Source organism: Panulirus ornatus, chromosome 29 (genome assembly GCF_036320965.1).
Source record: "Panulirus ornatus isolate Po-2019 chromosome 29, ASM3632096v1, whole genome shotgun sequence".
NCBI classification, from domain to species: Eukaryota; Metazoa; Arthropoda; class Malacostraca; order Decapoda; family Palinuridae; genus Panulirus; species Panulirus ornatus.
Genome location: NC_092252.1, coordinates 9727112 through 9753564, shown reverse-complemented (window position 1 = coordinate 9753564; position 26453 = coordinate 9727112).

Below are 26453 nucleotides of genomic sequence, written 5' to 3'. Positions count from 1 at the left end.
GTTGCTGTGTACGTGTTTACCATCCCATTAACATACTCGGCCTTGCATCATGACCTCTTGCTAACGCTCCCAGAGGCCTGGGAACCTGGGAGGATGAAGAGAGAGAGAGAGAGAGAGAGAGAGAGAGAGAGAGAGAGAGAGAGAGAGAGAGAGAGAGAGAGAGAGAGAGAGAGAGAGGGAAGAAGACTACTGTGTTTATGTGTGTGTGTGTGTGTGTGTGTGTGTGTGTGTGTGTCGGGGAGTGAGTGGAGTGGGGGGTCTCATGGCTTCCCTCAGAGTGCCCCACTTATCGTGACTTTTATCTTGAGCCAAGAGGCCGCACTTGCCTTGTATCCCCAGCTCCTCGGGTCCTCCCCTCGTCGATACATTTCAGAACCATCCGCCCCGCGGGACATTTCCCTCCCCCTCCCTCCTACTTCGTGAGAGCTATACGTCAATATCTGCATTCCTCCACCCACTTAAGACTGTGAATATAGAAAAACGTATTCCCTGCTATATGTACGAATAATTCTGCATCATTATCAAATATCAAGGAAGACCGGCTAAGGCTAAGGAAACGATATCTGTGAGGAAGGAAAGGAAAAGAAATACCGAAAGCTAAGGAAAAATGGTCCACGTGGCGGGTTTTCATAATATTTTGGCGGGAAAGCGCCAGAGGCGGGAGGGCCGACTGACAAGGGGAGTTTGTTGTGGTGGGGAGGCGACCCCCGGGCCTCACCGCTACATACATGACTCACCTCCAACACTGCCCAAGGCAGGTGTGGTAACCGCCCTAATGGTTCCCCCAAATACGAGACAAGATTGATGACAAATGACAAACACACCTTGATCCAAACGACAAAAAACATCATCTAACTTATTACTAATACACACATACATACATACATATATATGTATATATGTATATATATATATATATATATATATATATATATATATATATATATATATATATATATATATATATTCGCCATTTCCCGCGTTAGCGTTAAGAACAGAGGACTGGGCCTTTGAGGGATATCCTCACCTGGCCCCCTTCTCTGTTACTTCTTTTTGGAAAATTAAAAAAATGGGAGGGAAGAATTTCCAGCCCTCCCTGCTCCCTTCCCTTTTAGTCGCCTTCTACGACACGCAGGGAATACGTGGGAAGTATTCTTTCTCCCTTATCCCTAAGGATAATATGTATTTATAATGTGTGTGTGTGTGTGTGTGTGTGTGTGTGTGTGTGTGTGTGTGTGTGTGTGTGTGTGTAGAGATATCTGAACCCAAATCAGTGACCACTCAGTAAAGGTCTGATAACAGCATCATCATTGCCTCATCTTCAATTCAGCGTATTTGAAAGACACACAAACCAAAGAAAATAAGAACCTTTTAAGTGAACATCAAAATCCTTCAGAAATAACTGTCTATATATACACTAAATCATGTGTGACCTAACATGTACTCCTGTTCACAATATGTAAACAGAATATGTATGAGATCTGGCACTGGGGAAATTCTTGGGCCATGTGTTGAGCGTGCATCAGGAGTTCATCATTTATGGTAATACAATACCTGGCGAGAGTAATCAATAAAGAAGAAGAAAATATACGATGTGGTTTTGTTGAGTGATAAGAAATCCGTCAATTTTTGATCAATTCAAATAGAAGAGTCGATAAGGATCATCAGTTAAATCAAACAAACATAAAAAAGAGCCAGTACGTCCATCAATAAAAACTGGATGCCTAGCCATCATGCTTAAGGTTGGGTCGTATGGTCGTGCTCAAGCGTCGTACGTTCGTGATTAAGCGTCGTACCGTCGTGCTCAATCAAGCGCTGCACGGTCGTGCTCAAGCGTCGTACCGTCGTGCTCAATCAAGCGCTGCACGGTCGTGCTCAAGCGTCGTACCGTCGTGCTCAATCAAGCGCTGCACGGTCGTGCTCAAGCGTCGTACCGTCGTACTCAAGCGTCGTACCGTCGTGCTCAATCAAGCGTTGTACGGTCGTGCTCAAGCGTCGTACCGTCGTGCTCAATCAAGCGCTGCACGGTCGTGCTCAAGCGTCGTACCGTCGTACTCAAGCGTCGTACCGTCGTGCTCAATCAAGCGTTGTACGGTCGTGCTCAAGCGTCGTACCGTCGGACATGATGTCGGCTTGATCATCATCACCGTCGCCTGCTGCTGTCTGTGAGATCAGCTGTCTGTGAGATCAGCTGTCTGTGGGATCAGCTGTCTGTGGGATCAGCTGTCTGTGGGATCAGCTGTCTGTGGGATCAGCTGTCTGTGGGATCAGCTGTCTGTGGGATCAGCTGTCTGTGAGATCAGCTGTCTGTGGGATCAGCTGTCTGTGGGATCAGCTGTCTGTGGGATCAGCTGTCTGTGGGATCAGCTGTCTGAGGGATCAGCTGTGCCTACGAGATCAGCCGTCTGGTCCGGGGCGGCCCGTGATCGGCTCCCACTCTGCTGTGATTAATGACGGCAGCTCCTGATGACCCGTTGGGCAGCACACATTACAACCAGCATGTCCACAACCCCCCCCGCCACCGACCCCTCTGCCGTAGGACGCCCTAGAGGGGATGGACGACGCCGACGTGGCGACCTCACTAACCCAATTCTCCTTAATTCTGATCCTCTATGTGTGTGTGTGTGTGTGTGTGTGTGTGTGTGTGTGTGTGTGTGTGTGTGTACTGAGCATAGCACAAAATGTGATGCTTAAATCATATCAAAAAGACACCACCAATCGAAGACAGTACTCAAGGCACAGTGTACACCACCTAAGTCCACCTCCCAACACCCCACAGTGTGATGTCCGCCCTACTGCAGACGACACCCTCCAGACGACACGTTGAGGACACAATGAACGACCGACTCTCACATCGCCCGGAGCTCGAGAGACGACGGCCGGGGGCTGGCTGGTTCACAGCACGCCACCGGAAAAAAAAAAAAAGACACCTACTTCGGCGACTCCTCCCGGAGGGATGCTGAAGCAGACCCTACCTGGTACTGAGGAGCGGGAAAGAGAGTATGAAGCAGACACTACCTGGTACTGAGGAGCGGGAAAGAGAGTACCTTTGTACGAGGACCTACGACGAGGGTTTTGCCACGAGGGCCAACACCCGTCTGTAAGTACCTCCTCACACATGTCCTTACCCAGAGTGAGGGGAAATAATCCATTACATCTTGATCTTAAGATCTTTTTGTGATCGGTTATCTAATAACATTATCGTGACCTTCCCAGGTTCTGTAAGGTTGTGGTTCATAAAACGAACAGGTCCCGGTTTATGAGAACTAGGTGAGCCATTCGAGCTTACCTAGTTCTCGTAAACCGGGACCTGTTCAGAGAGAGAGGGAGAGAGAGAGAGAGAGAGAGAGAGAGAGAGAGAGAGAGAGAGAGAGAGAGAGAGAGAGAGAGAGAGAGATAGAGAGAGAGTGTAGCTCTACTACTACCACCACCCGACCTAATGCCTCTAGCGATCGTGTTCTTGCCCAATGCAGAAAGAGAAGAGGAAAGCGAATGACAAAAAAAAAAAAAAAAAAAAAAGAAACTAGGAAAAAAATATAGAGAGAGAAATTTTACCCAGTTGATTCCAATCAAGTGGGTGAAAAAAGAAATAGAAAAGGAAAAAAAAAAGGGTTTGCCTTGTGTTGGACAAGACCATCTTGGCCTGACACACACAACAACCACTCCTGATAGAAATCGTACTTCTAATCCGCCCAACCCCTCCGTCGTATGCTGCTCTCTCTCTCTCTCTCTCTCTCTCTCTCTCTCTCTCTCTCTCTATATATATATATATATATATATATATATATATATATATATATATATATATATATATATGCGTGGTAGGCCAGGGCATAACCCCGTGCCTGCCTGGCCGCCCTATTCTCCACTATCTCCAATCACTGTTATGTTTGGGTCCAGGTCGGCTCTTTAGGGTTTCCTGTGGGGTATTGGGTTACCCTGGCAACCCTCCTCCCCTCGCCCGCCTCCCTGGGAACCAGCTACCCTTTCCCCTTCCCCTTACCCACACTTCCCCTATCTTTTACCCTCTCTTACCCATCCTTCACCTACCGACCAACACACCCCTTGCCCAAACCTCCCCTACCCCTTTACTCTTACGCTACTCCTCCCGTTACCCACGTCCCTCCAACCCTATACCCTTCCTTATCCTTCACCTTCCTTTCCCATACCTACCCCTTCCCTAGCCTTCCCTTACTCATCCTTCACCTACTCTCCCCTTCCCTCTACCGACAGTTCCTGAGCACCCCAGAGAGGAGACACGGGGTGCGGAAGGAAGAGCAATACCCAAACACTTACAAGATGATATCATGTGAAATATATAGATAAATATCTACAGAGAGACAGACAAGCAAACACAGAGACAAACAGACACAGAAAGAGGGGACTATGAATGAGAAATCAAATCATAATAATAAAAATGATAGTAGTAGTAGTAGTAGTAGTAGTAATAACAATAATAATAATAATAATAATAATAATAATAATAATAATAATAATAATAATAATAATAACGCCAAAAGTTGTTGGGTGGGTAGACAGTCAATATGGAGACAGCCGATCGAAATATTCGTTTTTCCTTCGGCGTGAAGGAGGGACACATCAAGGCCACAGGGACCTGTTGCTGGCACGGAGCCGTAGGGCATAACAGGCTCTCAAGTCACAGGGTTCGAACCCTCTCAGCACGACGGTGTGACCCCCTTGGGTACGATGGCGTGACCTTGTGACCTGACCTTTAAAGGTCAGGTCATAGGTCAAGCCATTCATACACAAGGGTGGTACCATCGTTCTCAAGGATCGTACAGACGTAACCAAATGTCGTAACGTCGTGCTCAAGGTTCGTACATACGCGAGCAAATGTCGTACCACCATGCTCAAGGTTCGTAGAGATGTAGCCAAGTGTCGTAAAGCCGTGTTCAAGGATCGTACAGACGTAACCAAGTGTCGTATCGTCGTGCTCAAGGATAGTACAGTCGTAATCAACGGTTGTGGCATTGTGTCCAGAGAGCCTCACACTTTCTCTATTCTACTGCCCATTTCGCCGACTATACTCACCTTTATCTACAACCTCCAGCAAAATCATTGTTCAAATTTCCATTTCTTTTTAAAATGGCCCTAAACAACAACTTATATCATTACACTACACCCCTGCAGACTGGAACCACATATAACAATCATGCTTGAATATTTTCCACTGTCTAATTTGACAAGTGTGATGGCTGTAGGGAATTTTCCCAACTCAGAACTTGGGTTTTGATGGTGGGGGTCAGCTCCACCTGACTGGCTCAAGGCCAACGACAAGACCCTCTGCCAACTGCAACGTTGGCTTGAAGGATGGACAACAGTGAACTTGACCCCTCGTTCACCTCTTTGAGAACAATACTATAGACAATGCTTAGTGAATCAATACATTTGTATCCCCTGTAAACATGAACCTATCGATACCCATACGTTTTCTATAAAGACTCATTTCACTATACACATCAGGAACTTCTCATTTTCTGTAAACATTCGCTATACAACACACACACATATAATCAAACCCTCTACAGAAATAGACGCCTCCTTCTTTCATATAAGAAAGATTTCGTTATCACCTAACAATACCACCCACCGTTTTCTTATTATCTATACAAACAGAGTCTTACAACACGACTTGGCCCAGGCCAGCCCCTCCTGACCTGACTCAAGTCTCATCCTACCACTCGACGAAGGAGGGCTAGTAGAGACCGTCAAAGAACCAGAGGGAACTGCAGAGCGGTCACTGGCCCGCACGAGGCACCTACGGATGACTGCGGTAACGTCACAAACCGCCAACTTGGCCCTCGAATCGCAATAGCCCGGCCCGGCCATCACACACAGAAAACGGAGGGTGGGTTGCCTCACAGGTGTCAAGAAAGCCTTCTAAAAAAAAAAAAAGGTCGTAAAACCTGACGCAATTTTCTGGATACGGCTCGTAAAATATGACGCAATTCTCTGGATCAGGCGTATCCGTTGGGAGAATTTCGTCTTAAATTGTACGAAAAAATACATCAATATCTTCAAGCGTTATTCAACACAGCTTGAAGATGTAATGTACTTAAACTGCTGCTGCACCACAGAAGCCACACGGTGCTATATACTTCACCCGGATTTGAAGTATATCAGCCTTTAGTTGCAATATACTTACACTAAAGTTGGAATATACTAACCCTAAAGTTGCAATATGCTTACCCTAAAGCTGCAATATATTTAGCTTAAAGTTGCAACATATACATATACTTGGCTTGAAGCTGCAATGCACTGAGCCTGGAGCTTCGACGTTCAAAACAAGAGCGAAACTGTAAAACAAGAGCCCCAGCTGTGCACTGTGTACACACGTCACCGAATGATCGATCACCCAATGCCGGAACGGTACCTCGGAGAGAGAGAGAGAGAGAGAGAGAGAGAGAGAGAGAGAGAGAGAGAGAGAGAGAGAGAGAGAGAGAGAGAGAGAGGATGTATCACGCCCACACACCATAAATCACCTTATAACTACATGAGAGTCACTAGAACGTGTAGGGTGTCTCACGAAAAATTTCCCCTCCTGCTTCCCCTTAACCCGCTCCCTCCCTCCCTCCCGCATCCTTCGTGAACCCACCCCTCCCTCCCTCCCTCCCTCCCGCATCCTTCGTTGACCCCCTCCCTCCCTCCCTCTCTCGTGCGTGACCTGACCTTAACTCAAAAGGAAACAAAAGGATTTATGGCAACGGACTTCGACAGGCAGGTGACGGGGTGTGAAGCTGAGAACCATGGCACAGTGAAGGACACCAGAAGGGAAGGACATGAGAAAATGAGAGGATGGGAAACGGGATTATGGACTGGAAGGTGTGTGTGTGTGTGTGTGTATGTGTGTGTGTATGTGTGAGTGTGTGTGTGTGTGTGTGTGTGTGTGTGTGTGTGTGTGTGTGTGTGTGTGTGTGTGTGTGTGTGTGTGTTTCTCTTACATCGGGAGAGGTTCTAGCTCTACTTATATACGCATTAGCGAGTAGAATCCAGAGTTAGACCAATGTGTCATTTCTCCTTCTCGTCTCTTGACCGAACTGCTCTAAACTGCAGTACTGAATTACCTCCCCGTCTTCTAGAGATATCAATTTGGTATCTGCTCCCGAGAGCTGGTTTCCTGTGTGCCCCCCACCATTACACAGAGTGTGTAATACTAAGGCGGCAGGCTACCTATCCCATGATTTCTGTCGGTTGCATACTCTATTTCCTTCCGTACGCCTCTTAAGTTTGGCAACTCTTCACTATCTCCTAAAAACCAGCCACGACCTACTCGTTTTAAGAAGGCAGCATCGTGTTCTTCCACTTCCTCTCAAACTCAAAAATACTTTCCACCCTTCTACCGTAACCCTTCTCGTGTTTCTGGTTTGGTCTTAGCCTCGCTAAGGTCCTCTGTCCATGACCGGATCCACTTCCAAGTAAAAAAAGGAAGTAATATCATGTACTTTTTATGCAGTTCGTGGCGCAAGAGATGATATAAGTGTACACAAAAGGTCAAGGTTACTTTCTTAAGTGTGCATAATAGGTCAAGGTCACTTTATAAGTGTGCACAAAAGGTCAAGGTTACTTTTCAAGCACTTGAGATTGAATAGTGTTATGGATGGAGCACCAACACATATCACTTACTATCAGTCAAGAATTGTCTATGAATTGACTAATCTCCCAACAGTCAAGTACGCGCAGTCGCACGGTGTGACTTGATTCAGCAGACGAGGTTTACAACTGGCCTGTTCGTGAACAACAACAGGGGCACACTTGCATGAGGATCTATACAGCCATTTACAGTCGAGCGAGAGCAACATCAAGGTATGTACACATCCTATTAGTGAACTATATGTATATATACATATATATATATATATATATATATATATATATATATATATATATATATATATATATATATATATATATATATATCTTTGCATGATATAATGATGGTAGATAGATCTTCTTCGTCATGAGTCCAAAAGATTTTCTTCAAGGTCTCTCTGAATGATAGTTTTCAGGCTATACGCAAGAAGAAGCCAAGTTACAGTCAATTATATCCTTCGAGGCACAAATTTTTTGCCCGTGCATAAGTCCTACCATGCCTTCTGCGACATGGGAAGAGTTCCAGGTGTTGACATGGAACGAAGAGGATGAGTGAGTGCGAGGAAAGCTGGTGGGTGTGGAGAGGAATCAAACTAGAAATGTCGATGAAAATGACACAACGTAGGAACACGGATATTGCAGGGGAAAAAAGGAGAGGGTTATGGTCACAAAAGTTGGAAATGCTGACAGTGGGTAGTTTAGATATGAAGCCGTGTGGAGGAGCAATGGTCTGGCCAAGGAACAAAGCAAGGATGTGGATAAAGCAAGGGACTGCAGGCAATGTGGATATGGGTGTGAAATGGAGCCCTAGACACGTACTACTGTTTCTTGGTCTTGCTTTTGCGTCACCTGTAGCAAGCCTGATGACTGTAGCTACAGTCACCTGTAGCAAGCCTGATGACTGTAGCTACAGTCACCTGTAGCAAGCCTGATGACTGTAGCTACAGTCACCTGTTGCCAGCCTGGCGACTGTAGATACAGTCACCTGTAGCAGACCTGTACCTGTATCTGAACAGTCATCCTTCCACCTTTTCACGGTTTAAGGAAATTAATTCCTTGAATTCTTTCGTTGGATTTACCTTATGAAGTCCTGTTGTGCACAGCAGTTGCTCGCAAGAATAATACCTCACCCAGCGCCTCTCAAGAAAGGTGGGTGCTGTACGTTCAGCCGCTGGACTGTCAGACTTACGCTCCGGGTTGTGCCATTGGAGGTAATGTTTTGCATGCATGCTGCTTGGGCAGATTGTCTTGAGCGGGAGGGCCGCCGGAGAAGTAGCGTGTCTGGCGAGTAGGCAGGCAGTATCTGCATCCACCCGGGGGGATAATATACTGTTACATCTCGTACGATTCTGACAATGGGTTGTGACGGGAGTGGGGGAGTGAGCTTTCCTCAGACTCCTCTTTCCTCACACCTCATCTCTCTCTCTCTCTCTCTCTCTCTCTCTCTCTCTCTCTCTCTCTCTCTCTCTCTCTCTCCTTAGAGAGCCACTATCTACAGTCGTTGTCAAGTTTCCCTTCGTGGCCTCGGGTGACGCTTTTCCCGTCTGCCTCACATAACAGAAAGCTTGGTGAAATTCAGCCCTCAAACACACCCACCCACCTACACACACACACACACACACACACACACACACACACACACTCACTCACCCACACACACACACACACTCCCTCTCACATCTTACGCATACCACTCGACATGTACAGTGTAACTCACCCGACTCTTTTAGTCGCAACTCTCCAAACTCCCTGCGGTACGCGCTACGCGCTAAACCTGCCTGACATCGGAATCTCGTCGCAGGTATTCGTAGATACCCTCCTCCCACTGTCCCACCACCTCCTTTTTCCTCTGCCCCTGGTGCTCCTCCCACGGTGGCAACATGTGTCCCAGGGTCCACGCCACACGATAATTTCCCTATAACTCATACCAAGGTATAATACGAGGGGGATTAGAGTCCTGTGGTGGTTGTAACGCGGGAGAAGGTTGGTGTAGAGAGAGAGAGAGAGAGAGAGGGCCTGCGGGGAGGCCATATTCTTAACGTACTAATTCATCCAGGAGAATAGTTAAGACCGGAACGATGACATCGAACCCCTAGAGTGTACGATGGCTTAGCCACATGAGTACGATAACTTGACCACCACAGTACGATGACTTAACCACACGAGTACGATAACTTGACCACCACAGCACGATGGCTTAACCACACGAGTACGATAACTTGACCACCACAGTACGATGACTTAACCACACGAGTACGATAACTTGACCACCACAGCACGATGGCTTAACCACACGAGTACGATAACTTGACCACCACAGTACGATGACAACCACACGAGTACGATAACTTAACCACCACAGTACGATGACTTAACCACATGAGTACGATAACCACCACAGCACGATGGCTTAACCACATGAGTACGAAGACTTAACCACATGAGTACGAAGGCTTAACCACATGAGTACGAAGGCTTAAACACACGAGTATGATAACCTAACCACCACAGTACGATGATTTAACCACATGAGTACGATGGCTTAACCACACGAGTATGATAACCACCACAGTACGATGACTTAATCACATGAGTATACGATGACTTGACTCTTGAGCAAGATGACTTAACCACGTGAGTATACGATGACCAGACCCTTGTGTGCGATGACTGGAACCTTAAGCAGAATGGCCGAGGGGTAAGGGGTGACGGGGGGATATTCATCGTATTCATGAGTTGCCATCGTACTGGAGGGGGTTAAACCCACGTACTCACGGGGCCGTAATCATCACTCTCAGGGTGACCCAAGAGGTGGCCGGGCGGTTTATCAAGGTCCTGCTGACGTCTCTCTTGGCTACCTGCACCGGCCCGGCCCCGCTGGCTGGCCCGCCCTGGCCCACCCGAGGTTATCTCTGGCTCACGGCCGCTCTGAGGACCCAGAGACGAGCTGTTTATAATGGTCTGAGTGTACCAGCCGCCACCGCTCAACACCTGGAGCACGACGGTACGACCCTGCAGCACGACGGTACGACCCTCGAACACGGCGGTACGACCCTGGAGCACTTCGGTTCGACCCTAGAGCACTTCGGTACGACCCTCGAGCACTTCGGTACGACCCTGGAGCACGATGGTACGACCCAATGGTACTGATAGCCTGGCTTATCAAGACCCAAACCCCGCTTCATGGGTCGTGTCCAGGGAGTTAACGTGGCCCCTGCAACAGAGCGACCTACTCCCACATAGGACCGGATGAGGTAGCCTCCCTCCCATCACCTTCCACGGAAAGTCTTTTTACTTGATCATTTACGAGAGGAAGAGGTATCTTTTTTTCCCTCTCTTGGGCTGGGTGAGACGGTGGGGGTGTGGGAGAGAGGCGGCTGGAGAGACGGTCATAAAGTATAATTAAAAAGAGATCCCAAGATTAAAAAGGACGCCTCATATCCCTAATATTAATGGTTCATTAAAATCATTATGGTCATTTAGCCAAGAGTGGGCCTTCGTACACGTATTAAGAGGGACGCAGTGAACACAAGAGGCCGTGTGTGTTTATACATGTATAACGCTGTGTATACACTCAGGTAACATTCATGATCATTACTCTACACTGATTTTTTTTTTTTCCTTTTTTGGCTTTGGGAAATTATGTTACAATCATCAAAGTGATTTCCGTGTGAAGTTAACTGTTTGTACAGGACGGGGATGGGATCCTACGCCTCTCTTGTGTGTGTGTGTGTGTGTGTGTGTGTGTGTGTGTGTGTGTGTGTGTGTGCACTTACAATCACCAGTTATCATACTTTACACCAATTCTTCAGGCTGTGGGGTAATGCCCTGTGGAAGGAACTTACCTTTAGTACTAAACTCTACCAAAACTATCATAATATAATTACTAATATAATTCTATTATCCTATTTTCTATTCATATTACCTATCTCTCCTTTTTTATATGGGGCTAAGGAGGACTTTTAAGATATCTCATCATTAAGGACTATTCTTAACATGTTCTATGTTGACGTTGACTGCCGAGAACGCAAAATAATGCCTCTGTAATCAAACGTCTCGGTATAATTTCCAAGTGGCTCGAGACGAGAAATTTATATTTGCCCACACTGGCGCTCAACACACACTGACCCTCCCGACCCTCACCAGGACCTCGACCCGACCCTACGGGATGGAGCTACTGCCTCGCCACCGTCGCCTCCCGCTACCCGAGATCCCTCGTCCTAGTTAAGAAGGGGAAGAGAGAAGAGGCTGGAGAGAGAGAGAGAGAGAGAGAGAGAGAGAGAGAGAGAGAGAGAGAGAGAGAGAGAGAGAGAGAGAGAGAGAGAGAGAGAGTTGTTGTTCCCTCCCACCAGCCAGATTACCCTTCCACCTACCAACACACGACTGACCCCACCAGAACCGTAACACTACAACGGCCAGCGCCACACGGGTGTCACCCCCGCCTTCCTCCTGCAGTGAGGCAGCCTCACCTTCGAAACAACAACGTGGTCTGACGAACAATCGTCCCAGCGACCCCTCACGTTAACGTACACAAATGATGATATTGCTACGGGAGCCTGGCCATCAACGACACAGGGAAGACCATCATCTTGAAGATGACAATTTTGTTATTATCCTCAGATAATGACATCGTCAAAAGGTTACCCTCAGGGGGATTTACCTCGGTGGGAAGCCTTCAAGAGTCTGTTGACGTTCGTCAGATAGGCACACTTCGATGTTCTTCCTACGTGCATGGACAGACGGTAGTTTGGTTAGCGAGTACTTTATAGAGGGGGATATATTGGGTGTAGTTTCCAAGCTACAGTGACTCTGAAAGATTCAATCTCCTTCGCCAGGAGTTCAATATTCCAAGAGATGTGTAACACGTAAGGGCCTCTTACAGGCGCTACAAAGATCACAGCGTCGTTAGCGATGCCCACGTCAGCTGACGCTCAGACAGTAGCCCAACATTCCACACGTCGACCACTGTCCGGCATCAGACCCCGTACCGTCGTCCTGCCTCACCAAAGGGGCAAGACAAAGGGGTAGCCCTACCTCACCTAATAAGAGGGACAAGGGAGGGCCAGCCAGTCCTGCCTCACCCCACGGAGCGGGACAAGGGTGTTGGGGGGGAGGTATTAACCCTGCTTCGCCCGACGTAATGATTAACAAGTTATTATCCCGCACGAAACGTGTAATCATCACCACCTAAACACAAGACACTCACAGACTCACTAAGGCAACCTGCTCCGAGATTCCCCGGGGGTCGCATGACTCTTCCTCCGCCCCGCGTGTGATGATGTGTCGACCAACTCGACCACCTTCTACCAACAGACGCGAGACGTTAACTACCTCAGGTTGACACTCAAGACGAGGCGTGAGGGTAGTGCCCACCGCTGACCAAGTTTAGTCGTGTCATTTACCACACCATCGAACGATGAGTCTGAGTTAAAGGTCAGTGTGGGTGTCGTTTATTCACGCTTGTCTTAGTTCGCAACGAAAATTACGGGAATGTGTATACAGTATGGCATTACGGTATATTCTCTCATACTCTGTATTCTTTTCATTCCACGTGGTCGCGGCAGGGGCACGTTGTGCTCAAGCCACGCGGGTCACTATGAGGAAAAATATATATATACATAAAAGTAGCGAAGCTACGTACAGAGGTTCGACGTACCCATCTTCCGTCCGTGAGTGTCCAGCACACCGTCCTTGGCCCAGAGTTCGTCCACCACTTCTGCGTGTATTACCACAACGTTCACATGGGAACAAGATGTATAAGACACGAACACGAATATAATCAACGTCTCTTTTCACTCACACGGCACTAAAGTCGATGTAACCAGCCTTGTGTGATCCTGTTTCACCGGGTAAGGAATCCAAAACCTTTCGCACAAGGAACATGGTGAGTTGTCTTTACAACAGCTCTGAGGGATTTATCTAAAGCAGCGTCAGGGATGTCAAGACATCTACACGCAGTGTACAGCTGAAGTGATTACATTTCCTTTCTACCTTCTGCCTCAAGCGCGACGGTTTCAGGGAGCAGCACACCTGCCACTGCGGCCGTGTTGGGGCGAGTTCGACGGACCTCCTCCACCCACTGAACCAACAACCCCTTGGCAGTGACTCAATCACACATGATCATGTTTCTGTTCTGTTCAATCCTGAAGATGCAGTCCACGCTCACTATGTTCCCCTTCAGGAGCCTCAAGTGACCCAGACAGGAGGAACTAAGGGAAGACGCCAAGGATCCCAGACGCCTTTGGTCACCTCTCATGTCCCAAGATCGTTCGTTCTCTTCGTCTGAGACAAGATATACATCAAACTACCGCCAGGACAGAACTAAAGATAATTTGTATCCGAGACTCTCTTGCGGCGCTTACGAGATCCCAGGATACTGGCATATGAAACGCTATCTTGTGGGAGATCTGAGAGTAATTTGGTCGGCGTTGCCATCACGTCAGATCCCCGGCCAGGACTCGCAAGTGGAGAAGATGCAATTCGTTCGGGGATAATAAGCAACAGGTAACATTACCCCCATCGGTCAGCGGTAATCGCTATATATAATTCCCGACAAAATCTCGTTGCCATTACTCTAAGCCATAGCCTGATGTATTATCCCATCTCCATCTCAAAAATAACACACAGTCGTGGAAGAAACCCGTATTTACACCAACTGGAGGCCATCACCTGAATTAAACGACGCTCATAAAAACACTGTGGCAGTGTCAATAGACTCAGAAACCACAACGGAGAATCGGATTTCTCTAAACTATTGTAGTGCATATTCGGATCCCCATGTGCTGCCCCCTATAATCCTCGGCGGAGGTTTCACGACTATACATCACACCAAATATCTATAATTACGGGCGGGAGCTGGGCAAGCCTACCGCCACAATCCGGGTGCCTCTCCTGCCCAGGGAAGGGGGCCCGAGCTGTCATAGCTAATGATATGGTAGCTGTCTCCCCCTGAAAAGGGGCATTCTTCCTGTGAGAATAGAAGGGGTTGGGGAAGAGGCAGTGACCGCCCGCCCTCTGCTCCTCTGTAAGGACAACGGGCAAACCAGGCCTAGCTGCACGCTGACAAATACCCCTTGTAACACTAAAGATGCGCCTCCCCTCTGGCGGTATCAAAAGGTCGTCTGGGGTACTGATGCACACACACACACACACACACACACACACACACACACAAACACACACACACACACACACACACACACACACACACATATATATATATATATATATATATATATATATATATATATATATATATATATATATATATATATATATATACATAAAGACAAGAATAAGCCTTCCAGGATGAAAAGAAAAAGAAATCCTTGCTTGGCTCCTTCCTTCGTTCCCTTCTTCGAAAAGTGATAATATAGGAAGGGAGGGACTCCAGCCTCCCTACTCTCGCCCCTCTTAAGTCATCTTCAACGACACGCAGGAGGTACGTAGAGAGAGAGAGAGAGAGAGAGAGAGAGAGAGAGAGAGAGAGAGAGAGAGAGAGAGAGAGAGAGAGAGAGAGAGAGAGAGAGAGAGAATCAAGGAGTGACCGTTGCCCACTATGTACCACGCGTTCCAGAGAAGACAAGTGTGGATAATAACATCCAGCCAGACAGACGTCCACTACCAACCCATCCTCCACCATCTACCCCTGTACTCACTCTCCCCCACTATCCTTACCTGTCCCTTCGTCAACCTTACCCTCTCCATCACTATTCTCCCTCATCCCACCCATCATCCCTCCACCCAACCCAACCAGAGACCATTTCACTATCTAGCTATCCTGTACCCACCCATCCACCCACCATCAACTCATCCCCCTCTCTCTCATCCACCCTCAACGCCCCGTAATCGGGAACCAACCGTACAATCGGAGTTAAAAGCCTGTCATTAATTTGGCCACCTCCAGCCCAGGAGTCTGGGTCCTCCTCCTGCGGAGAGCCGACGACTCGGTCAGCCTCACACCCCGGCAGAGATACCAAGAGGAGCCTACCTACCTGCCGCTCGTCCAGGGCAGCAGAAGGTCCTCCTCTCACTCGTCCTCGACAGGAGGAGGTCCTCCTCCCACTCCTTCCTGGCTAAGAGAGGAGGAAGAGGAGGAGGAGGAGGTCCTCCTCTGGACTCTCAGGTGTTCGCCATCTATTGGGAAACAATAGTTTACGAAGTTCCGAGGCGTCGGTTTATACGATGTGGCAGAAGAAATTCTGGTCAAAGGCGAGGGTCAGTCTGGGGAGGCGGGTCTGGGGAGGAGAAGAAGGGTGGGAAAGACAGGGAGGAGAAGAGGAAAAGAGTGAGGAAAACAAAAGGAGACAGAGAAAATGAGGGACATAGGGAGGAAGAAAGATGGGCCAAAGGCAGAAGGTAAGGGAGGGGGAGAAAGATAACTAAGAAGGGGGAGAACGAGGGAGGAGGGAGAAAAAGAGAGAGAGTGAGAGAAGCACTAATCTTTGTCTTCTCCTTCCAAACTACACTCACTCGGACGGGGAGAGGCCCTGGTGAAGGTACGAGCACGAGAGAGCACAAGGAGAGGACACTGAACGCAACACACAGCCAAATGACAATCAACGAATGGCAACACGTGATGAGCAGCAACGTGACAGTCAACGCATGGCCACCACGTGATGACCAGCAACGTGACAATCAACGCATGGCCACCACGTGACTGAAAATAACGCATTAATCAACGCACGACTGGCCGGCGATGAACAAGAGCGCGCCAGAACGCATGGTTACCCCATCAAGTAACATCACAAACGCTTTTCTAACACAAGCGCTTCTAACACTAAAATGGCCCCGGCGGCAAGCCAACACAAGCATCAAGGTGGCGTCATCTATCGACCAAGACTTCTACAGTCCTGGTGTCGTGGATAGACAGACAGACAAACAGACAGACAGAGCTTCCGGTGATTTAAATGCCATTGCAACTGCCCCCCCCCCCCCCCCCCCCCTGCCCCACCCTTACCAGCCGAACCTCATGGAATCCGGCCTTGCTGCACAAGGCAATAAGGGCATAACTTCGGACAGTCCATAGAGATCAAGCTGCATAGGATTCGAATACAAAACTAGACGTGTGCCTCCGAAAGACGTACCTCTATGCTACCTACACAGAAATTAAAGACAGCATTCATTAAGGGTCAGTGGACTATCAAAACACAAGAGAAAACTAGTCCTAAATACTGCAGGGACGTTACCACTATCTTGAACCGAGCGGTTCTTCATCAGCTGGTGGCTTTAGAGGATGAGGATTAGGGTCATACACCGTTGAGTTAGTGCGGGAATAAAGGCTTTAAATGAGAGGCATGGCATACCAGGGCGTGACAAGAGCACACACTTCGAGTACTCCACCGTACGGTACCAGATGCCTCAAGCATTGTGGTCCTGGTGAGAGAGTGGCTCACCAACCCCCTCTCTCTCTCCACACACACACACACACACACACACACACACACCAGCCTCCTACGTCTCCTCCTCCTCCTCCTGCAGGAGAAAGTTGGGTTGTCTGTGAGGAAGGAAGCCTCGCCCACTGTGGCTGGGATATTTTACCTCATGAGATATTATGTCCATAAGGAAGATGCAATTTTACCATGAGATGTGTGGGACTATTTTGTCCCTGAAAGGATATTTCCTCCATGGTTGAAATATATATAGTTTCTCTATGGGGTAATCCATTCTCTTCAGATGACGTGTGACACATTTTATGGTTTCCAAAGAGAAAATGGGATTCGTGTGTGAGTGTGAGGGAGGAGACACACACAAATTACAAAATCGGTCTTTTGCCTTCATTGGAGACAGGTATTTTGCCTATTTTGCTGCACAGGGCAAACTGTTGGCAGTTCTTGCTGCTCCTGCTGCTGCTGCTGCCCTACTGTTCAGCCACGGGAACAATGTAGTCTGAATAAAAAAAAATTACCAAGGGAATACGAAGGATTTCACACAGCAACAGACCACTGGGTCCCTTCGAGGCTGTTCGTGATAGTGGAAGACGTCAGAAGCTCACAGATAAGCGGTGTGTGTGTGTGTGTGTGTGTGTGTGTGTGTGTGTGTGTGTGTGTGTGTGTATAGCACCACTCATAACATGACAGAGGAAATGACGTCTTTCTCTGCTGTAGGCTTTAATCCCTCAAGCATGTGGGTACGACCCATGAACACGAGAATACGATCCTAGAGCAATACGTTACTATCGTTGAACATGACTTTACGACCACTGAACACGACGGCACGACCCTTCCGTATGCTAGTCAGGGCGTGGATCTGAATCTCAAAAGATCAGGCTGAAGTCCAGACCATCAATACCCATGGGTCGTCCCGTCGTGCCTAATGGTCGTACGTTCGCTCTCAAGGGTCGCACCGCTGTCCTCGGTGGTCGAACCTGAGGACCACAGCCTCTTCTGGCAATGTGTGCTGCCTGGAGATCCTTTTGTGCAAAAGACAGGCCTAGCCACCTATCTGTAGAACAGTACCCTTGATATATCATCCTCCTCGTTTTCCTCTCGCATACATGAACACATCAACCAACCCCATCTCCGTTTTCCTCTTGTATACATAACCACATCAACCACCTCCATTTCCGTTTTCCTCTTGTATACATAACCACACCAACCACCCCATCTCCGTTTTCCTCTTGTATACATAACCACACAAACCATCCCCATCTCCGTTTTCCTCTTGTATACATAACCACACCAACCACCCCATCTCCGTTTTCCTCTTGTATACATAACCACACAAACCATCCCCATCTCCGTTTTCCTCTTGTATACATAACCACACCAACCACCCCATCTCCGTTTTCCTCTTGTATACATAACCACACTAACCACCCCCATCTTCGTTCTCACCCACGCATTAACCACACCAACCAGCCCATCAGCTATGCTCTATCTCACTCCGAAAGGACACAAACTAGACACCAAGATACACAGGCAAAGCCACACACACACAAATGCCTGAGCCGCGGCCGCCCTGACGCAGCAAGAGAGAGAGCGAGCGCGCGCGCGCCTTGCCGTAAGCAGAGCGGGACTACAATTAATCTCTCGGGATTTCCTGAGGAATTGTCCTCGACCTCCCCGCGAGGCTTCAGGGGCACGCGTGCCTCTGTAGGGAGGAAAAGATACTTGGATGGTTGACGAGCGTGGTGGCCTCTGTAGGGAGGAAAAGATACTTGGTTGGTTGACGAAGAGGAGGAGACGAAGCCGCTCGGAGACTTCATTTTCTTCAGCACGACGGACGGCGCTCAGACACTGGGCTATTCCCGCTACCTTGACACTACCACCTCCTCCTCCTCCTCCCTGCTAACGTTAACCTTTACCGCTAACTCACACTCTCGACCTCACGTCAGTCCAACACTATCGAGATCACACAGTTTACCTCAGTACAATAGACTTTCCTCTCCTTTTCTTTTTTTATGGGGTCCTCCCTTGAGGCATCAACCCCACATTTTCTTTTGAATAGGACCCACGGGGGATCTGTATTAGCTTGGCGTCTACCGTTTGTCTACAGAGTTTCGAACGTCGTAAAATATAATAAAAGACCAACAAATGGTTATATTTCAGTCTAACCTTCATTCATCATTACTTCCCACATTACATATGAAGATACAAATCTTAGACATCACTGGGAAATTGATAAGAGTATACGTAATACTAAGAAGAAAAATTGAGTTCGGCAATGACAACAACCACTCCCACGTTTTCTATGTAAAGCCTCAGTCCGTTTTCTATGATGATATCAGCTTTCTGCTGACAATGGCCTACGGTACACACACGTGTGGCGGCAGGCCGTGGCAACCATTAGCTTCGAAAATTTTCAGCCATCACGAAAGAAAAAAAAAGACAGACGCTAAGGTAAATAGACAGACAGATAGACAGACAAGCTAAGGCAGGGACGGAGACAGACAGCAAAACACTCAGGAGAGAGAGAGTGGGACAGGCAAAGAACAGAGAACAGACAGACGACTAGAGAGACAGACAAACAGACCGGTGGACGTAAACCGAGACAGAGAAAGACAGACTGGCACTGGACCGTACAAGACATATACCAGGCTAGACAGACAGACAGACAGACAAATCTAGTGAGGCGGACATGCCCCAGAACAGATACACATACACAGTGACAGTAAGAAGACGGGGTAGACAGAAGACATGCATCGAAAGACGAATCACATGGCAGGACAGGCAATACAGACAGACAGACGGGGGGAAAAACCGAAATAACACCAGGAGAGACAGGCACACTCAGAGAGACAGTCTCCCGTCCCAGTAGACCAAGGAGACTTTATGATAAAAAACGGAAAAGGGGAGCCAATAATCCTAGTGGGGGGAGGGGAGGTGGGATTGGTTGCCTTTGTCACGCTGGGCCGTCTACGTGAGTCCTGATCCTCTTTTTTCGTGTGTGTGTGTGTGTGTGTGTGTGTGTGTGTGTGTGTGTGTGTGTGTGTGTGTGAGTGTGAGAGGACTGTCTACTTCACGCTGGCTGGTGGTGGGAGAGCCAGCCTGACCCGATATGTTTCGTGTTAAATAATGCGTAGAGAGAGAGAGAGAGAGAGAGAGAGAGAGAGAGAGAGAGAGAGAGAGAGAGAGAGAGAGAGAGAGAGAGCAAAACCAGTGAATCATCACAGGGTCAGCCTAACAGCAGCACCATGTAAAGTACCGGCAAATGTCAGCATCGTAACTTCCCAAAACCTTATATAAATCTTTGTTACTTATTAAACTTTCGGTTCTAAAAAAAAAAAATCTTAAAACAGGAGAAAAAAAAGAAAAAAAGAGCATAAACTGCACGCTTCTGTAGTGAACAGATGCGAACAGTTTTCACTTCAGAAGACCTCGAGATTCAAATCTTACGAGTTCGCCTTCATCCCTGGCAGGAAGAAGAAGACAGACAGATGTTCCCCCACCGACGGCGGAGGAAGTTACAGACGACCCGGGACAGACCTGGAGTGCTGGGGGGGACACAGTTACTTACATTACTAACAAGGTGGACTGTCCGTCTCGCACATCCGAATTCTGAAATACTACCTTAAGATCCGTAAACACACACACACACACACACACACACACACACACAAGGCAATAGAAATAAATAAAAGACGCTTCACTGACGAACATTGATATTACCCTGACAGACATACACTCTAGTGTGTCGAGAGGGAACATCCACGTCCCTTCCCAACCCACCAACACGTGTTGACGAGAAGAAGAAAAAGAGAGGAGGAGAAAAAGAGAGTCGTTCTGTAGATGAATGGTTTGAATGGAGGTTTGGAAGGAGAAGGTGGTCCTGCGGGAGTTTAACCCGTCGCCCCCAGTGTTCCAATGTTTGCGTTCTTCGCGGCCGTCAACAGTCATTTATCTTGGTGTGATTTTTATCCTCTGTATCTAAATCTTCGCCCAGAATTTGACCTCTGTTGTATTCAACTGTTTCGCATTCGCGTATTCGTTATCACAATCTCGGCTATCGGATTACAGATGTGGCAACACCAAGACGCACTTACGGCGCGTAAATAATGTGCATATCTCACAACAACTTCTCGTTACACTGTTTAGTTCACAGAATATGAGCCTCAGATGTGGTTCAGTTTTCCTCTTTAAGGAAAATCTTCAGTTTTTTTATCCAGAAATAATTAGATCACATGCATTACGGTGACCATATTGCAATATATATATATATATATATATATATATATATATATATATATATATATATATATATATATATATATATATGAGCAAACACAATTCACATCCGGATTTCGAGTCACTTAACCACCAAAAAGTTCTGCTGTAAAACGCGGAAAATACAGTAGAGCGATGATCAACGCAGATCTGAGGCAACCAAGACATCACAGAAAACGGAACAGGAAAGTAGAATCCCCATACTTTCGTCTTGTCACAATCCCCAGCGATGGTGTCCTTCCTGGTCCCGATAACTCCGCTGCTGCTGCCACATTCCGCGACTGTGCCTCCCCAATCGAGGGAACAAAATCCGACCGAATTGCAATCCCCGGTAAAAGGCTTTGGGCCGCTGCCGTTCAATAGACATTCAAGTCCCCCCCCGACTTACGACCGCGGCCATGGACCTCGAGTGCTCTTGGATCCTCTATCTTTATCTGTGATCCCATCGAGGAGTCTCATAACTTCCCTGGATCCCTTTATACCAGCAACAGGGGGGGTCTAGACAGACCCGGAGCACCAGGGTGGGTTTTGCCTTTATAGCCGACCCACTTGCCAACCTTTTATTGCAATTTTTACTATTGGTGATTGGCTTTGAGGCTTTCATCCCGTGTGTTTTTTCCTCCTCTCCGTCTTCCTCTGGCATTCACCGCCCGTGTTCGTCCCTCTCCCTGGTTGCTTGTTAAGCTATGATCTGTTAGTGATGGAGCGCAGAGGAATTTCTTTAACACCACATATCGATACGTCTTCCTGTGTAGCCCAATATATCTGTATATTGCTATTGTACCCAATACCACTATGTATCTTCCTCTGGTATATCTCCCCATATATATATATATATATATATATATATATATATATATATATATATATATATATATATATATATATATATATATATATTCCTGTGAGTCCACAAATACGATAAGTTCCCAAGTGCACTTTCGTGTAATAATCACATCATCAGGGGAGACACAAGAGAGAAATAAAAGTCAGTTGATATACATCGAAGAGACGAAGCTAGGACGCCATTTGGTAAACATGTTTACCCTGTAGCCAAAGACATCAACCCCATCGCCTCAATGTTAACCCTATGATCGCATCAACCTCACAACCACATCAAGCCAACGCCAACCTCACAACCACATCAACCCAACGCCAACCTCACAACCACATCAACCCAACGCCAGCCCCAGAAACACATTAACCCAACGCCAACCTCACAACCACATCAACCCAACGCCAGCCTCAGAAACACATTAACCCCAAAACTCCAACATCAACCCTGGACCAGAGGCATCAACCAGGCCACCATGTTCTTCCCCACTACAGTAACGACTCTTCTTTCCTCAGGTAAGGAGGTTTCCATGTATCCGGGGGTCGTTCCAGGCCTTGACGACCCCCCGGTCCTCATCTGCCACTAAGGAGGGTCAGGGCGCCACTGTGGAGGACGACCCTCGCCTTCACCTACCACATTTAAGGTCAGGGCGCCACTGTAATACAGTGAAGGTGATAAGTAAGGGCCTATATATATATATATATATATATATATATATATATATATATATATATATATATATATATATATATATATACCTGTATTCAGCGGTCAGAATCAAATTTTTTTACTGCTGGTCTTAACCTTGGTTTATATAAGGTTATAGGAGGTTATATTGGTAGGTATCTCGGGCTAATGAGGGTGTATGTGGCCTACAGTGTTGTGTTGCGGTACTCATATCCTGATTATAGTATGGCATGCAAACACACACACACACACACACACACACACACACACACACACACACGTGTGTGTGTGTGTGTGTGTGTGTAAAGACATGCCTAAATATAGCTGGAAGTTTTTTTTTTTATGAGTGAGGTGCGTGCAGAAGACGAGTTCCTGGAATCACTCTGAGGCAGGAAAAAAAAAGAATAAGTTTTGTGAGGTTAACTGTGAGGAGGAGGGTGAGGAGGGAGGAGGGGGAGGTTTCCTTCCACTTGTAAAGGCTGGTCGTTAAGTCTAGTGTCATTACCTCTTCAAAGCTACAGCCATGTTACCCAGGGGAATGATCCGATGTGGACGAGTAGTGGCTGGTTGGCTGCTTGATTCTGTTGTGGTCTGTTTCCAGGAAGACGGAGGGCACCAATTCGCGCACACCAGCAAAAATGTACTTGGTATACCACCCGGCGTATCGAGAACGACTGAGGTTAAATAACACGTAAACAACGATCGTCTGGTAATCATAACTCGGCGAGATAATACAGTCTCTCTTTCTATCTTTCCCAGGCGAGTGTGGCCAAACCAGGAAGTAATGATTCCATATATGTATACATACACCTCTAATTACGGCTGGTATGATATCAACGTCTCTTTACCCAGACGCTATTTGACAGAGCGAGTCCAGTGACCTCCCAGACGACAGTGGGGGTGAGTAAGTACACTTCACTCGGAACATTACAGGAGCTCACCTCACGCGACACATACCTGAAGACCCTGTCCCGTGTAGCATGACGACGAGCATTTTGCTTCACCAGACCACCTCACGACTCCCGAGGGAGGCGCTTTATCTCGCGCGAGATGCGAGAGATATTGGCGGCTGAGGCTTGCGATTGGTCTGCAGCAGACGGCAGTTTTTCTTTTTCTTCTTCCTCGTGTGGTGGCGGTGGAGGGGTTGAGGAGGGGGATATTTCGTAATGTCTTGCCGGAACGAGTCGAACCTCCGTCACCAAGAGAGCGGAGGACGGGAACGCTACGGTCAAGCTCAAGGTTGCTACACGAACAGGCCCGTTAGCAATGTCAGCTCTTTTAGCTACTATCTCTAGCGCCCATGTCTTACGTTCTCGCTTCATAACCTTATCCAGTGTCTCTGCTTATTCTCCTGCCTCCTGCTACAGCACTGTCTTCCTGCTCAATGTTTTCTTGATCAGTTCCGCTACCATACGACACTACTCCATACACTTTCACTCTGATCTTCTATATTTCATGGTTTCATCCTCAGCTCATGCCTGCCCTACAGGTTACCTCCCCTCCTCCATACCCTGCCTTCATTTCGAGACCCATTCCTCATCCTGACGCCTTCCCTTCGACCGGCGCCCGTTACCAGAAGCTCAGCCTTATGCCCCTTGCACCGTTTCCCTCCATCTGTTTCTATTCAACGTTCCTACCCCATTGCTCCTGCCTGTTCTCTTCCTTCATGGCCCCTGCCCTATACCCACGTACCGTTTCCCTCCCTCTATTCCATGTTCCTTCCTCATTCCATCTCCTTATTCTCTTCCTTCATGCCCCCTAGCCCAGTATCCATGTACCGTTTTCCTTCATCTCCCTCTATTCCATGTTCCTTTCCTATTCCCTCTCCCTGCTGTCTTCCTCCATGTCCCCCTTATTCCTCGCCCTACGCCCCTGCTAACTTGCCAGGGTCCCATGGTCTGGCCAGGACCCCCCTGGGACCATGGTTGGCGGGTCCCGCTGCGTCCACGACTACTCCAGAAGAAAGACTCGTCCATCACGGGGCAGAGGCTCCTGGATTACCTTTTCACGGGATGTGGAAAAAAATAACCTGCGAAGTATAGAAGCTTGACTCCTGTTGATAGCGACGCCCCTGCAGATGGATAATGTGGGTGAATAATCGGTGATATTCACCGAGTGATTGTTGGTCAAATTTTTCTGGGCCGTTTTGAAAGGCCACAAACAGCGACCCGTTTTCTGTGGGTGGGTATGACCGGAAGAGGAGAGGAGGGGGGGAAACTCATTTCGGTTGGACGCCACGCTGGGCTGGAGACTGATTTATTTTCAACTTTTCTGAGCGGGGGGACGTTCTCAGGAGGCGAGGCAGAGCCTTACAGAGGAAAAAAAGGTTAAAAAAAAGGTAATTACATGTTCCCTGGACGATAAGAGCGTCGGATGATCCAGGCTAAGCTTCGCAGACGTCCAGGTGTGTGTGTGTGTGGGGAGGAGGGGTTTCAGGATTCAGGGGGACTGGCTTTTTCAAATGTTATAACCGAACCATCGACAATAGTGATGCCCAGTCTAGTCGATTTATATGAGGATATATATACATGTATATATATACAACGACGATGTAAGGTATAACTGTAAATCACTGCTACGGTGAAAAATAGAAGCGAAATAAGTCGTTAAAAAGAGACATGAGAGACGGGGGCCCAGGTGTGTTTGGTCGTCCTAAGAGATCCTCAGTCTAAGAGAGCCACACGAGAGCATTTCTCAACAGAAAACGTGAAGACAAAGTATCATGCATATCATTCGGAAAGTACAAAGACTTTTACTAGAGTCAAAAGTTTTAGGTAAGTCACTAATGATACAAGTCTACACCTTGTATCTGTGTAATGTTAGAAAGCTCGGGCACAACAGACTGGTGTCGATTACCGTTCCTGTGTGTATGAGATACCGTGTGAACAAAAAAAAAAAATTATATGACATCAGCAGTGCGTCGCCTCGTCTATAAAACCTTAAAATCTGACATGAGAATGAAATACAGCACCAACCACTACGTCCCAGGAGCGTTCATCAGTCAAATTAATGAGCATCAGATTGCCCCGTGCCTTCACAGTGATGAAAATAATCAGGCTCACTTTGTCTAAACATAAACCCATTATCAACCGGAGTTTGGTCTTTACTTAAACTTTTTTGCCACTTTGGCCACAGGGCTTTCCAGATCCTGGGTGTGCGAGCTTCTGGAGGTGTGGTGATACTCCTTATGCGTAGCTAACACTTCCAACACCTCAGGTACTACCTGCGTGGGTGAGCCAAGAAAAAAGGGCTTATTTCAGGTCATGTGTTCCCTTGACCTGTGGCATCAACTCTCCCTGACCTATACCGCCGCTGGCCAGTCACGTCAGTACATTAACACATACATCGTGTCTCATCCTCTCTGTGATATTCAATAACAACAGCCCCAGCAGGCTGGTAGGTAGAGTATTAGATCCTCCTGCTTCAGTAGGCTAGCTGGTCGTCCATCAGGTCGTGCCGCTCTGACAGCCTGGCTGGTCGTCCATCAAGTCGTACAGCCCCGAGAGGCAGGGCTGGTTGTCGTACAGCGCTGGCCCAAAGACCCTGTGTTTTGATCTTGGGTCTGTGGTCCATTCTGGCCCGCAGCGGGGGTCCACTACCACCTCGTAATTCACCGTCAGGACTCTCTACATGTGGTGTCCTCCGCTGGGGACCCT